Below are 11851 nucleotides of genomic sequence, written 5' to 3' on the forward strand. Positions count from 1 at the left end.
AAACAACCACATGGCATCTTTCATGAGTACCATCAACTTGTATTCAAAAGACGAGGACATCATGTGCAAAGTTTTTCCCACCACGCTCTCATCTAGTGCACAAGAATGGTATCGCGGACTAGCTCCCGAATCGATTGACTCATTCGATCTCCTAAAGGACCTTTTCCTCTCCCGATTCGCCGCGGCAGCGAAGGTAAAGAAGATCAGCTCGGACCTCAACGGGCTCAAACAGCGAGCAACTGAGCCGCTGTGCAACTTTCTTTCCAGGTTTCACCATATGGCCTCTCAAGTCAAAGGCCTCAACCTCGAAGTGGCTCATGATGCCTTAACAAAAGGGACCTCGTGTGAACCCCTAAAGCGGAAGTGCTTCAGAAAGATGCCACGATCCTTCGAAGAGCTCATGACCATGACACAAACCTTCGTCCGATATGACGACTGCGACCGGTCGGCAGGGTACGAGGAATCGGAGAGAGACAAGGCCAGAGGAGACACACACAAACAGGAAAAGAGCAGACCAACCGCGAACGCGCATGATGAGGGTCGGGCACGCAAGGAGGCCCCGATACCTTTTCCAGCTCAGGCCGAGCGAGCAAACCTTGAGCGCAGGGGAGACCGATCCCGCGGGAAGGAGGTGCATTATGCTGCTCAGAGCCAGCCTCGCCGATTCGCACACCTGACTCCACCGGCCGACAAAGGCAAGACCCATATCGAGAAGGAGTACTGCAAGTATCACAAATCCTCCGGACACTCCACGGAGAACTGCTGTCAAGTACAGAAAGAAATTGAGCGGATAACGGGCAGGGTGCGCCACCAAAGGCAGTTAGGCAGAGGGAGTAGAGCCCAAAGCAACGGGACGCCGGCCAAGCAGATGAGCCAAAGCGAACAAGGTACCACGGGGAAATCCATGTCATAAGGGAGGGAGCACCGACACTCTGTCCGCCTCCAGAGAGCTCCCGAAAAAGAAAAGCAGTTGATCAAACCCTAACATTACAGCCACCACTCCGGACCAGCCATTCAGAAGCCCTCGTTGTCACCATCAACATCGCCGGCTTTAAAACGCATCGGGTGCTGGTGGACACAGGAAGCTCGGTGAACTTGCTCACCTGGAAAGCGCTCCGCGCAATGAGGAATACTCACACGGCCCTCCGAGCCGGGACTTTTCCCCTGGTTGGCCTATCAGAAATTGAAGTCCCCGTAAAGGGAGTCATCTCTCTGTCAACAATCTTTGCCGAAAGTGACAAAGAAGTAGAGGACACCGCAGAATGGGTGGTGGTCGACATCCCCTTGGCCTACAACGCCATCATCGGGAGACCTCTGTTGGCTAGCCTAAAGGCCACAATTGATATCTCCGACTTATGCTTGACTTTACCGCTTCAACATGACAAAATCACCATCCAAGGAGATCGCATCCTGGCCAAAAAACTGCAATGGAAGGCGACTCAGCCTCGGACAGCGCTTTACCTGGAGGATGGCCTGATGGATATGAGGGGATAAAATCCCACACCAATTGAGCCGGTCAGCGACTGTGCCATCGGGGAGTCCAAGACACTGAAAATCGGCACCAAGCTCCCACCTCCTCTGGCCAGCGAAATAAAGGCCGTACTAACGGAGCATTCGGACGTGTTCGCCTGGTGCACCGAAGACATCACGGGAGTCTCGCCCGAACGAGCAACTCACAAATTGGACATCGACCCCTCCGTTGAGCCCCTGAAGCAGAAGACGAGGGTGCAGGCGAAGGACAAACAAGCTGTAGTCAAGGCAGAGGTCGAGAAGCTACTAGCTGTAAAATTTATTCGCGAGGTCCACTATCTGGGTTGGCTTTCTAACGTTGTACTTGTAAAGAAAGCCAGCGGAAAGTACCGCATGTGTGTAGATTTTACAAATGTTAATAAAACGTACCCCAATGATTCCTACCCGCTGCCTAACATAGATCAGCTTCTCGACCAGACAGCTGGTCGCAAAATCTTATCCCAATTTGATGCCATCGCTGGTTTTCAGCAAATCGCTCTGGACCCGTGTTAAGCCCAAAATATACCTAAAATATCATTAACATTTACATCATTTTTATTACAAATTCGTGTTGTTTATATCTGTTTAGATTACTTTTACTTTCGAATATCTTTCTTTCTTGCAAGGTACTTGAATATTCGGTAAAATCCAAATAGGAACGAAAAAGGATCTAAAACAGAAGAAAAACCCTACAAAAGGAGTCAAAGACGACGTAAATCGAAAGCGCCAAGTCGAGGACACGAGCGAAAACAAGAAGTAAGAAAACCTGCCGGGCTGCGATAGTGGATCCTCAATCCGCGGCCGCGACACGCATGGTAAAACCTTTTCTCCCCTTCGTCTGTCGCTCAGCTCAGTGCTACGTCATTCACGGCCGCGGATTACTATCCTCGGTAAGTGCAGAAAATTCACCAAGAGCATTTAACACATGCTGAAAATCCAAGAAACGCGTTCGTTCAAGTGGATAAAGACGTCCTTTCACAACGGACACGACTCTTAACCAACGGATACATCACTTCAAACACAACCCTTCAACATCTATAAATAAAGAGTTGATGTGGAGAAAAAGTGTAATGAAATGCTATAATATAGATATAGAAATCAGAGCGTAGAACTTATGTCGAAGTTCTAAGTAAAAACATTTCGAGAGTTAGAAATTAGATTCTGTACAAAACAAGATGAGGTACACATATTGTTTATATATTAATTACAACTCAGTAGTGTTTAGACATTGTTCCAGTTTTAGTTTACATCATGGTAGTGGCCGACCGAATCCCTATTACGAAGTTACAGCGAGAAGATTGAGTAAAGTGTTCGCCCTCGAGCCTGACAACCTCCTAGGAAACCCAAGGAAGCGGAACCGATCAAGCCCTTCACTTGCACGCCCTCGAAGAACTCGATGCTCCTTATTCTCTATAAACTTGTATCAATTTATATTTCATCTAATAAAGTCCGTTCTATTCGACAAATCGTTATGCAGCACTTATGGTAACCAATCCAATATAAGTGAGGCTGGTGTTTTCATTAATATGCACTTGAATTCAAAATCATTACAAGGAAACTTTGTTGAACACTTAGGCAAATTATCATCTCGAAAGAGTTTTAATTTGAGTAAGGGCAACTATCCCGAAAGGGTTTTGTCGCGTTCAAAGCCAATTAATTAGAGGTTCCGTCATTTATTTCATCATCATAATCGATACAAAGTTTAAGTTGTTTTCTTTGCTTAATGCAAATGAATAAATTCATTCGTTTTTCTAATAAGTTCTAAATGTTCCTGTTTTGTAAAATTCATCCTTAAAATCAGATGATCTTTCTAACAATCGATTTATTCTAAATATAAAATCTTATTCCAGCATTTTCAAATACTCAAAGTTCACAAATTCAATTAAACAAATTTCCTAAATTCAATTAAACCAATTTTCACTTTTCATTTACATTTAATAATAAATCTAACTAGTTCGAAATTAATAATTCAAAAATAAGTTTTTCGTTAAAAAACGTATCTCTATGGGATCGATATTTTTATTACTACAAGCGAAACCGTGCACTTGCGGAAATCGCTCAACAAGTTTTTGGCGCCGTTGCCGGGGATACGCCAAAATTTTTGACAAATTTTTATTTTTTGTATTTTATTTTCGAATATAGGTTTATACATTATTTTTATACAATTTTTATATTTTATTTATTTTTCAGTTTATATAACACATTTTGTTTTCAATTTTGTTTTGAAGGTAGTTTGGCTCGTGTAACAATTTCAAGTTCATGCGCAGTTCGCGAAATTCGGGCACGCCACCAGATCCTTTTGATCCAGAAATTGAAAGAACACTTAAGAAAAACAACAAAAACAACAAAAACAAAGACAAAACACCCTTAAAAACCAAAGTAGTCCAGCCAGAAAATATGGCCGATCCACCGACACTTATGGATTATGCTAGGCCAGGAATGGCCGGTGTAACTAACAGTGTAGTTAGACCCCGTATAAACGCAAATCAATTTGAAATTAAGCATGCTTTGCTTAATATGTTGCAAAACAACGTAACGTTTTACGGATTGCCTAACGAAAACCCTAATGCACATTTGACAAATTTCTTAGAAATTTGTGACACTTTTAAAATTACTGATGTAACAGCCGAAGCAATCAAACTTCGCCTCTTTCCTTTCACTTTGAAGGATAAGGCAAAAATTTGGTTAACTTCTATGCCTGCTGCAACATTTGAAACTTGGGACCAATTAGCCCAAGCATTTTTACAAAAATATTTTCCCTTAGCAAAAACCGCAAGAGTCATCAAAGAGTTGACATCTTTTACACAAAATGATAATGAAACTCTTTATGAAGCTTGGGAACGTTTTAAAGAACTTCAACGTTTATGCCCACACCACCAATTTCCAGATGCACTTTTAATGCAGACATTCTATAATGGACGTGTTCGCCTGGTGCACCGAAGACATCACGGGAGTCTCGCCCGAACGAGCAACTCACAAATTGGACATCGACCCCTCCGTTGAGCCCCTGAAGCAGAAGACGAGGGTGCAGGCGAAGGACAAACAAGCTGTAGTCAAGGCAGAGGTCGAGAAGCTACTAGCTGTAAAATTTATTCGCGAGGTCCACTATCTGGGTTGGCTTTCTAACATTGTACTTGTAAAGAAAGCCAGCGGAAAGTACCGCATGTGTGTAGATTTTACAAATGTTAATAAAACGTACCCCAAGGATTCCTACCCGCTGACTAACATAGATCAGCTTCTCGACTAGACAGCTGGTCGCAAAATCTTATCCCAGTTTGATGCCATCGCTGGTTTTCAGCAGATCGCTCTGGACCCGTGTTAAGCCCAAAATATACCTAAAATATCATTAACATTTACATCATTTTTATTACAAATTCGTGTTGTTTATATCTGTTTAGATTACTTTTACTTTCGAATATCTTTCTTTCTTGCAAGGTACTTGAATATTCGGTAAAATCCAAATAGGAACGAAAAAGGATCTAAAACAGAAGAAAAACCCTACAAAAGGAGTCAAAGACGATGTAAATCGAAAGCGCCAAGTCGAGGACACGAGCGAAAGTAAGAAGTAAGAAAATCTGCCGGGCCGCGACAGTGGATCCTCAATCCGCGGCCGCGACACGCGTGGTAAAACCTTTTCTCCCCTTCGTTCGTCGCTCAGCTCAGTGCTACGTCATTCACGGCCGCGGATTACTATCCTCGGTAAGTGCAGAAAATTCACCAAGAGCATTTAACACATGCTGAAAATCCAAGAAACGCGTTCGTTCAAGTGGATAAAGACGTCCTTTCACAACGGACACGACTCTTAACCAACGGATACATCAATTCAAACACAACCCTTCAACATCTATAAATAAAGAGTTGATATGGAGAAAAAGTGTAATGAAATGCTATAATATAGATATAGAAATCAGAGCGTAGAACTTATGTCGAAGTTCTAAGTAAAAACATTTCGAGAGTTAGAAATTAGATTCTGTACAAAACAAGATGAGGTACACATATTGTTTATAGTTTAATTACAACTCAGTAGCGTTTAGACATTGTTCCAGTTTTAGTTTGCATCATGGTAGTGGCTGACCGAATCCCTATTACGAAGTTACAGTGAGAAGATTGAGTAAAGTGTTCGCCCTCGAGCCTGACAACCTCCTAGGAAACCCAAGGAAGTGGAACCGATCAAGCCCTTCACTTGCATGCCCTCGAAGAACTCGATGCTCCTTATTCTCTGTAAACTTGTATCAATTTATATTTAATCTAATAAAGTCCTTTCTATTCGACAAATCGTTATGCAGCACTTATGGTAACCAATCCAATATAAGTGAGGCTGGTGTTTTCATTAATATGCACTTGAATTCAAAATCATTACAAGGAAACTTTGTTGAACACTTAGGCAAATTATCATCTCGAAAGAGTTTTAATTTGAGTAAGGGCAACTACCCCGAAAGGGTTTTGTCGCGTTCAAAGCCAATTAATTAGAGGTTCCGTCATTTATTTCATCTTCATAATCGATACAAAGTTTAAGTTGTTTTCTTTGCTTAATGCAAATGAATAAATTCATTCGTTTTTCTAATAAGTTCTAAATGTTCCTGTTTTGTAAAATGCATCCTTAAAATCAGATGATCTTTCTAACAATCGATTTATTCTAAATATAAAATCTTATTCCAGCATTTTCAAATACTCAAAGTTCACAAATTCAATTAAACAAATTTCCTAAATTCAATTAAACCAATTTTCACTTTTCATTTACATTTAATAATCAATCTAACTAGTTCGAAATTAATAATTCAAAAATAAGTTTTTCGTTAAAAAACGTATCTCTGTGAGATCGATATTTTTATTACTACAAGAGAAACCGTGCACTTGCGGAAATCGCTCAACAAGTTTTTGGCGCCGTTGCCGGTGATACGCCAAAATTTTTGACAAATTTTTATTTTTTGTATTTTATTTTTGAATATAGGTTTATACATTATTTTTATACAATTTTTATATTTTATTTATTTTTCAGTTTATATAACACATTTTGTTTTCAATTTTGTTTTGAAGGTAGTTTGGCTCGTGTAACAATTTCAAGTTCATGCGCAGTTCGCGAAATTCGGGCACGCCACCAGATCCTTTTGATCCAGAAATTGAAAGAACACTTAAGAAAAACAACAAAAACAACAAAAACAAAGACAAAACACCCTTAAAAACCAAAGTAGTCCAGCCAGAAAATATGGCCGATCCACCGACACTTATGGATTATGCTAGGCCAGGAATGGCCGATGTAACTAACAGTGTAGTTAGACCCCGTATAAACGCAAATCAATTTGAAATTAAGCATGCTTTGCTTAATATGTTGCAAAACAACGTAACGTTTTACGGATTGCCTAACGAAAACCCTAATGCACATTTGACAAATTTCTTAGAAATTTGTGACACTTTTAAAATTACTGATGTAACAGCCGAAGCAATCAAACTTCGCCTCTTTCCTTTCACTTTGAAGGATAAGGCAAAAATTTGGTTAACTTCTATGCCTGCTGCAACATTTGAAACTTGGGACCAATTAGCCCAAGCATTTTTACAAAAATATTTTCCCTTAGCAAAAACCGCAAGAGTCATCAAAGAGTTGACATCTTTTACACAAAATGATAATGAAACTCTTTATGAAGCTTGGGAACGTTTTAAAGAACTTCAACGTTTATGCCCACACCACCAATTGCCAGATGCACTTTTAATGCAGACATTCTATAATGGATTAAATCCTACGACTAGAGGTTCATTAGATGCTATGTCTGGAGGGTTATTTATGAAGAAGACGTCCGCCCAAGCAAGAGAACTTTTGGAGGAAATGGCAATCAACAGCAGTATGTGGCCCGCAGAGCGTGGACATATACCAACGGCGAAACCATCATCCTCATGTACATCATCGGTTAAAGGTATAATGAATCTTGATCCTGTAGCAATGTTACAAGCCCAATTTTCTGCCTTATCGCACAAAATTGATAAATTTATAGCACCATGCGATCCTAATGATCCGATCCAGAGAGACATTGACTACGAAGGTATGAATGAGATAGAACAGGTAAATTTTGTCAAAGGACAAAACCAAACTACTAATCCTTATTCTAATACTTATAATCCTGGATGGAGAAATCATCCTAACTTTAACTGGAAAGATGGTAATAATAATAATAATGCAAATGCTAATCAATATCGTATAAATAATTATCAAAATCAAACAAGAGATACGATTAGCACTTTATCTTCAAAAATCGACAAATTTATAGATGCTATGAATGTAAAGGTAAGTAATCAAGACGATGGTTTTAAACGGATCGAAAATAAATTCGATCAGCTTATAAAAAACCAATCATCTAGCATCCATAATTTGGAGATTCAAATTGGACAACTTGCTAAATCAATTCCATCCCGCAAAGAGGGAAGTCTTCCCAGCCAAACGGAAGAAAATCCGAAAGAGCATGTTAAGGCTATCACTCTTCGTTCGGGGAAAAACTACTTAGGTCCGGAAATGCCCGAAAATTCAACTTTACCTGGAAATGATTTACCAAAATCCAAAGAAGATACATTAAAACAAAAAGATACACCAATTGACTCTAATCCAAAACCTTTTGTACCAAAGCCACCTTTTCCACACAGGGTCCGAAATAAGGACCATGATAAACAACTTTTACATATAAATTTAACATTCATGGATGCAATTACGCAAATTCCTAATTATGGAAAATTCTTGAAAGATTTAATTTCAAAAAAGATTAGTTGGGAAGGAATTTCATCCATTTCACTTTCTGAAGAATGTAGTTCGATAGTATCAAGCAAATTACCTACTAAGCTCAAAGATCCCGAATGCTTTACCATTCCGTGTACTTTGGGAAATATGGAATTCCCAAGTTGTCTTTGTGATTTAGGAGCTAGTATAAACTTGATGCCATTGTCTATTTTTGAGAAATTAGGTTTAGAAGAAGACATCAAGCGTACCAATATGGTTTTGCAATTAGCGGATCAATCCACTAAAAGACCATATGGTATAATTGAAGACGTTTTGGTAAAAGTTGACAAATTTATTTTTCCTACTGATTTTGTTATCTTAGATTTTGCTTATGATGCTAATTGTCCGCTAATCTTTGGTAGACCATTCATGAACACGGGACGTGCTCTAGTTGATGTGTCGGAAGGAAAAGTAGTTTTACGAATAGGTGACGATAAGATCGAGTTCGATATGAATCAAGCGATGAAATATCCTATGGAGGATTTCGCTTGTATGAAGCTTGATTTAATTGAAGAATGTGTTAATGACATTGTTCAAAGAGAAGAAATAATAGAACCTATAATGGGCGAAGAATTAGAAGATAAGGACCCAGAGCCTTTGATTCGAGAAGATGGACCAGTTCCGCCTTCAGTAATAGTTCCACCTAAATTAGAACTTAAAGAACTACCCAACCATCTGAGATACACTTTCCTAGGCGGAAGTGATACTCTACCTATAATCATCTCTAACAAATTAACAGAAAATCAAGAAGAAAAATTGAAAGAAGTTGTTAGAAATAGAATAGGAAGTATGGGATGGCAGATTTCAGATTTAAAAGGAATTAATCCTAGTATTGTAATGCATAGGATTCACTTAGAAGAAGATAAGCCACCTAAAGCGGATAGACATAGACGTTTAAATCCGAACATAAAAGAAGTAGTCAAAAATGAGATTACTAAACTTTTAGACAATGGAATCATTTATCCTATTTCGGATAGTGAATGGGTTAGTCCAATCCATTGTGTACCCAAAAAGGGAGGTATAACTGTAGTAAGGAATGATGAAGGTGAATTAATACCTACGCGAACCACCACCAGTTGGAGGGTTTGTATAGATTATAGGAACCTAAATAAGGCAACTAGGAAAGATCATTTTCCTTTACCTTTCATCGATCAAATGATCGAAAGGATAGCCGGTCATGCATTTTATTGTTTTCTTGATGGTTATTCCGGATTTTTTCAAATATATATTTACCCGGATGACCAAGATAAAACAACCTTCACATGTCCTTATGGAACATTTGCATATAGAAGAATGCCTTTTGGTTTATATAATGCACCAGCAACTTTTCAACGTTGCATGACTGCAATTTTTAATGATTTCATCGAAGATATCATGGAAGTATTTATGGATGATTTTTCAGTTTATGGAGATTCTTTTGATGCATGTTTAAAAAACTTAGATAGAGTTCTTTCTAGATGCGAAGAAACGAATTTGGTATTAAATTGGGAAAAATGTCATTTCATGGTCGACGAAGGAATTGTTTTAGGTCATAAAATATCTGAAAAAGGATTAGAAGTGGATAGAGCAAAGACTTCAGTAATAGAAAAATTACCCCCACCAACAACTGTCAAGGGAGTAAGATCTTTTCTAGGACATGCAGGTTTTTACAGAAGATTTATAAAAAACTTTTCTGCGATTTCCAAACCACTTAATAATTTACTTATGAAGGATTCAACCTTCGACTTTAATGAAGATTGTATTAAAGCTTTTGAAACATTGAAAACAGCCTTAGTCAGTGCACCCATAATTGCTAAACCCGATTGGGATTTGCCTTTTGAAATCATGTGTGATGTAAGTGACCTAGCAGTAGGATGTGTTTTAGGTCAAAGAAAGGATAAAAAATTACATGTTATTTATTATGCAAGTCATACATTGTCCGGTGCACAATTAAATTACACAACAACAGAAAAAGAGATGTTAGCCGTAGTATTTGCATGTGATAAGTTTAGGTCATACTTGTTAGGATCTAAAGTTATTATTTATACAGATCACGCAGCTTTACGTTATCTGTTTGCTAAGAAAGATGCAAAACCGCGTCTGATTAGATGGGTTTTGTTGTTACAAGAATTTGATATAGAAATTAAAGACAAAAAGGGGGTAGAGAAAACCTTGTCGCCGATCATCTATCGAGACTAGAAGATGAAAACGGTCCTATAGGTGAAACTGTCGGTATACGAGATGATTTCCCCGATGAACATCTCTATCAGGTAGAAAGTATCATGTCACCATGGTATGCAGATTTTGCTAATTATCTTGCAACCGATATCGTTCCGGAAGGATTATCTCCCCAACAGAGGAAGAAATCTTTCTTCAATATTAAACAATATTTTTGGGAAGATCCCTTTCTATTCAAATCATGTGGTGACGGGATAATTAGGAGATGTGTTGGAGAAAATGAATATGAATCTATAATAACAGAATGTCATTCCAGCTCGTATGGAGGACATAATGGAGTTAATAAAACGGTAGCTAAAATATTAGAATGTGGTTTCTTTTGGCCTACAATGTTTAAGGACGTTGGTTCATTTATTACTCGTTGTGATAAATGCCAAAGAACGGGAAATTTAGGAAGGAAAGATGAGATGCCCCTCACAAACGTGTTGGAAGTTGAAATCTTCGACATGTGGAGAATTGATTTCATGGGACCTTTTCCGCCTTCCAACGGTAAAACTTACATATTAGTAGCCGTTGATTATGTTTCGAAGTGGGTTGAAGCAATTGCAACCCCTACGAATGATTCTAAAGTAGTTATTACTTTTCTTGACGATATATTTTGTAGATTCAGTTGTCCTAGATACGTTGTTATTGATGGCGGTACCCATTTCATAAATCGAAATTTTGATATGCTTATGAAAAAATATGGAGTACGCCACCGCGTGTCAACGCCATACCATCCTCAGTCAAATGGTCAGGCAGAGATCTCAAATAGAGAACTCAAATGGATTCTAGAGAAAACTGTTTCGTCATCAAGAAAAGATTGGTCACAAAAACTCAATAATGCGCTATGGGCATACCGTACTGCATTTAAGTCACCAATAGGAATGACTCCATATCGTTTAGTATATGGAAAAGCATGTCATTTACCAGTTGAATTAGAACATAAAGCCTATTGGGCTATTAGAAAGCTTAATTTTGATTTACAACAAGCAGGAAAGAAACGTTTGCTCAATTTGAATGAGTTAGATGAGTTACGTCATTTATCATATGAGAATGCAAGGATTTATAAAGAGAAAGTGAAAAAATGGCACGATGCCAAGATCAAAGTCAAACACTTTAATGTTGGAGATAAGGTGCTGTTATTTAATTCACGACTTCGTATATTTCCAGGAAAACTTAAGTCCAGATGGGCCGGACCATATTTAGTCGTCAAAACATTCGACTATGGTTCTTTAGAACTTGAGGAAACTAACGGCAATCGTTTTAAAGTTAATGGTAATCGATGTAAAATCTATTACGAAAATATCCCCGAAATAGGAACTAATTTCGTAACAAGATTTCTTGACATATAAATCATTTTATTTTTCTAATAGTTAGTTTTTA

General features: G+C 38.5%; 2 non-coding genes across 2 annotated transcripts; both read right to left on the bottom strand.

Annotated features, from left to right (window-relative positions):
- Positions 1 to 4284: 4284 nt before the first annotated feature.
- On the bottom strand, positions 4285 to 4391 carry LOC136204971 (small nucleolar RNA R71). Its single transcript, XR_010675781.1, has one exon. It is a non-coding gene; the product is annotated as a small nucleolar RNA R71 (small nucleolar RNA).
- A 2702-nt stretch (positions 4392 to 7093) lies between these two features.
- Positions 7094 to 7200, bottom strand: LOC136204972 (small nucleolar RNA R71). Its single transcript, XR_010675782.1, has one exon. It is a non-coding gene; the product is annotated as a small nucleolar RNA R71 (small nucleolar RNA).
- Positions 7201 to 11851: the final 4651 nt, after the last annotated feature.

This window comes from Euphorbia lathyris, chromosome 8 (assembly GCF_963576675.1).
Source record: "Euphorbia lathyris chromosome 8, ddEupLath1.1, whole genome shotgun sequence".
Lineage (NCBI taxonomy): Eukaryota > Viridiplantae > Streptophyta > Magnoliopsida > Malpighiales > Euphorbiaceae > Euphorbia > Euphorbia lathyris.